We start from the raw sequence: 5080 nt of genomic DNA, 5'->3' as shown, positions 1-5080 counted from the left end.
ATGGCAATCTTTGTGCAAAAAAAGTATAATTATGTAAACTAATGAGTGTTATCATTGTTATGTTGTTATGGTTTGATTATGTTGAAATTAATAAACATTTTAAAATGTGCAGTATTTGTGCCCATGTTAAGTATTTTATAAAGAGGTCATGTAAAGAGAGTAAACTTTAAATTAGGATATTTCGCAATCAAACTTTCAAAATTACAATTTACAGTATATACATGTTCTGAGGTTAAAATAGCTTTGGTATTTGCATAAATTATTGTTTTAGCTGTTCATTTATGTAACATTTCTGTCAGTGTTCAGGGTCAGTTTTGTCTTCAATTAAAAAAAGAAAGTTTGCTTACCCTGTGTGTGTGTGTGTGTGTGTGTGTGTGTGTGTGTGTGTGTGTGTGTGTGTGTGTGTGTGTGTGTGTGTGTGTGCGTGCGTGCGTGCGTGCGTGCGTGCGTGCGCGCGTGCGTGCGTGCGTGTGTAATAGATGGTGAATAAGCACATAACATTTGTTTTCTCCAACTAAATACAGCCTACAGGTTTACACCTATTAGGCAGGTGTACAATAAGCATAACTTAGCTAAGTCTACCCATTTACAGCAGAAATACAATTCAATGTACAGCATAGGCTACTCACTGAATCATTACTACGGTGTACAAACTAAGTACTTACTGACAATGCCACGACAGGAGAAACAAACAAATGATTACAATGTATTTCTGAGCTCAGTCTCACCACATGTTCTCTATCAATCTAATTACATCCACTTAACATGTGACCACCTCCACCACACAACATAAGTCCTGCATCCTACAGTTTGGTGGGGCTTGAACCTGCCATTTTGGCTTAGCAGAGGCAGTATCAGAGACCGATCCTCTCCCCTACACAGGTTTATTTTTAGTTCTTTATGTGTTCTTCTGGATTATAGGTTTCAAAACATGCTTTGAAGTCCAGAGTATGAAAGCCTTGGTGAGGTTTGAACCAGCAACTTCGTGATCATAAATGTCATAACACAGTGTTTTCTCAGCATTATGCCCGGCTCATTGAAACAAAAACTGTAAAAAAAAACTATCTACTGATAGTGCTAATAAAATATTTCATTTGATATTTTAAAATAAAGTAACATTTTCAATGAGAACGCTTTCATTAGCTTCAAGTGGATGAAATATTCAATATTTCAAATGTTGTGTGGTTACCCCATTTGACATTTTCAGGCGTATTCTGTATTTTTCATTCTATTTTTTTTTCTTTTTTTCAAATTTGTCATCTTGCCAACCCCATTTAGTCACTGACCCAAGTATGCTTGGAAAAGTGCACCATTACTCACCCATCCACCTTCCTGCTGTCCCTCAATGTTTGGACTGTGTTGTTTCTCTCCACATCTCACACTGGACAGATCGTTACACAGGATGAGTTCTGGATGGGCAGTGTTGGGGTCCAGGATTAAAGAGAGTTTAAGACTTACAGTAGGCTGCCTTGCCCCACTGGAATACAGTGACTGATATGAATTAATAATATACTGGACCATACATAAAATGAAGAATACCTTGTGATGTCAGTGACATTTTGTTACAAATGAAATAAAAAAAATAAAAATAAGAAACAGTGCAGTAACAATACGTTTTCGTATAGCAGTAATTTTTCATGTACAATATAAATATAAATATATTGTCTGTCGGACGGAAACCTCATTATGGCCAAAACTGTTACTTTTCAGCATAAACATTCTAAAATAGCAAAAACAGGAACCCCCCCCTGGAACCCCCCCAAGGACCCCTGGGGGTCCCCGGACCCCACTTTGAGAACCAATGCTTAACGCATTTGGTTCTAGGTACTTTTCTTTGAACCAATGCTTTGAACCAATGCTTAACGCATTTGGTACTAGGTACTTTTCTTTGAAAAAAAACAAGACTCGCGCAACATAATTTGGCAAGACACACCATCTACGGTTTACTTCCCTTGGGCCTGCTTCCGGTCTCCTAAAAAGGCGTCTGCCCACTTCACGCAGATAGATACGCGAGACGCGAGACTATGCAGATACGGGAAGTAAACCGGAGATGGTGTGTCTTGACGATTTTTGTTGCGCGAGTCTTGTTTTTTTTCAAAGAAAAGTACCAAGTACCAAATGCGTTAAGCATTGGTTCTCAAAGTGGGGTCCTTGGGGGGGTTCCAGTGGGTCCCCAGCAAAATGTTATTATTAAATATGTCTCTTTTATTGCTACTTTTAACTTTTTAATGGATCCTATGTAAGTAAAGCCTGATAAAAGTGTCAAACTCCCAAAATCCACCAGAATACTGGAAATTACATCTACTCTGTTAAAAATGTCCTGGGGGGGACCCCCAGTGTGGTCAAGAGCCCCCCCCCCCCCCCCTCCTGTTATCAGACGGTCTGAGGTTGGCAGGTATGCATGCAATGTAGAGATTACATGGAATCCATCTATTTATATATCTGCAGTGCCGTCCACGGGGGTCCCGGTGGCGGTAATTTACAGTGAAAAGTGTCTTTTAAACCCGTAACTAATAATTTATGTGTGTGTGTGTGTGTGTGTGTGTGTGTGTGTGTGTGTGTGTGTGTGTGTGTGTGTGTGTGTGTGTGTGTGTGTATATAGTGTAGCGCCCCCAAAACGCCACAACTTCCATCTCTGAAGGAGCTAGTTTCTTTGGTGCAGGGGGTTGTTGGCCGGACTGATGAACCGTGAGTCATGGGTTGTACTCCAGTTCGGGGCGCTACACTTCTCGGCCATTACAATATATATGTATATGTTACGGCCCTATGTGGCCTCATATTGTGTTTTTAACCCTCTGAGTGATTTCAGTGCCCTATTTGGTAATGGAGGGTGGAGTGGAGATTGGAGGAGTGGCATGGTGTCTGGAGACACACCTGGGCCTCATTCTTCAATCAGCCCAGCCAGCAGAAAACCCTGGGAGAAGCTCTTCAACAGCCCTTTTGCCATCCGTCTTTTTTAGATGGGGAAACTTGACTTAACTATATGCCAAACCTTTCCCCTTTAGTGCATTTGAACAGGGAAGCTAGTAGGGGTGTGCCACCATTTATTTTGTTCCCCCTTTTGTCCCTGTTTTTCTTAGTTAGGGAGTTTAGATTGTACCTTTTTAGTTTTGGTGTAGTTTAGATTCTCTTCTTTCCAGGTAGGGTGTATTTTGGCTTTGGCCATCCTCAAGCTTTGTGCTTTCCCTGCTCTGCGTATTTATCCATTGTAACTTTTAAGTTGATCCTAATAATAAATTGTACACTTTTTGTTGACCCTGGTTTGAAATATGTTACCCCTTTATAACCTCTAGACCCTTATAAGGTCGTAACAGTATATGTATGTATATATATATGTCAGTCAGACATTTTTTCTAACATAAAAGAATCTGTAATATATTATCAAACATAACAACAATATGAACTATAGTGTTAACAGAGTGACAATGACATATCACATGAGTCATTGTGAAACAATTATGATTCATGGTCACACTATTTCAGTAATAATTAAATTGCTTATATCTTTTTATTTATTTCATTTTATTTGAATGCAGGGTCATTAAAATGAGTCCATATACAAACACATGTGTTGAATTAACTGTGGAAAAACTTGAAGAACAAGGCACTAGATTAAGTAATGCAAGATTATTCAGCATTCATGAAACCGATTCATCGCTAATCCTGGCTAAATTAAGCCAGGATAGGTGTTAAATCCAGGCTTAACCCCTAATTCTGTTTTCGTGAAATAGGCCCCTGGATTTGACTTAAATCCAGGCTTATTTAATTCTCCTTTCGTGTAATAGGCCCTGCCGGCTGGTCTACAAATGACCTGGCATCTGTTTACATAACATGCTATCTAAATTACATTTTAGCCTTTGCAAAAGGCTCCATTATGTGTGGAGTTTATCCAGACACAATATACATAAAGCGACAGTAAAGAGTAACATTTCCATTCTCTCAGAAAGAGGGTGTGTGTGTGTGTGTGTGTGTGTGCCAGAATCGAGAGAGAGAGAGAGAGAGAGAGAGAGAGAGAGAGAGAGAGAGAGAGAGAGAGAGAGAGAGAGAGAGAGAGAGAGAGAGAGAGAGAGAGAGAGAGAGAGAGAGAGAGACCACTCACACCTTCCAACAAAAAGAACAATCAAATATTGTCATTTATATCAAAAACTCAAGGAACTAGCAAATTAACATGAATGGCCGTGGCTGCATATCAGTGAGGGGTCACACAAAAACGGTGGAATCCCCCAAAATAGGAGAAATGGAAGAACAGGAGTTGTCCAGAAATGGTCAAATAACAGGAGTCTCCTGGTGAAAACAGGAGAGTTGGCAGGTATGCCTTACAGGTCTGTAACTCTGAGAGTTATAATATGGGGGTCTTTGAAATTAAAACGTTCTACCAATCTGGGAACCCATCGGCAAAAAACAGGAAAATACATTTGCTGTTGTTGGCTGCTGAATCTATCGTGAGAGATTACTGTCCTACTGACACACAGGAGGAGTCCAAAACACATGATTTTGTCTGCAATTAGTGTTGCCAGGTTTTGAGAGAGAAATAAGCAACCAGGTCTAGGAAAACAAGCCCAAAAGAAGCAACTATAGTTGCTTCTTTTGGGCTTGTTTTCCTAGAGCATTTCCTAGGGCATTATGAGCACTTTAAAGTTTAAACCTATACTGTATACAATACATTGAAAATAGCAGATCTACAAGCTCACAACGTGTTGCATGTGAGCTTGAAGATGCTATTTTCAAAACAATCTTGAAATAAAATAATGGAATATATGGAAAATGTTTTAAACATGAACAAAAATCTGGGGCTCCCTGGCACAAAACATTTTCAGATGGGGGTTAGTTATTCAAATACATATTAATTTGGGGGTCCAGAGAACCACTGGTTAAATAATAAAACAAATTGTGTTAACAAGCCCAAATTAGTAACTACACTTTAGAAACAAGCCCAAAAAACCGCAACCACCAATATTTACAAGCAACTTTACAGAAACATAAGCCCAAAGTCGCTTAAAAAAAGCCAACATGGCAACGCTGTCTGCGAGCATCAGCATGCTGCTTGTAACAACACTCCGATTGGTTACTTTAATACCGG

Source organism: Gymnoscopelus braueri (assembly GCF_963280865.1).
Source record: "Gymnoscopelus braueri genome assembly, chromosome: 14".
Lineage (NCBI taxonomy): Eukaryota > Metazoa > Chordata > Actinopteri > Myctophiformes > Myctophidae > Gymnoscopelus > Gymnoscopelus braueri.
This window is presented reverse-complemented; position numbering follows the sequence as displayed.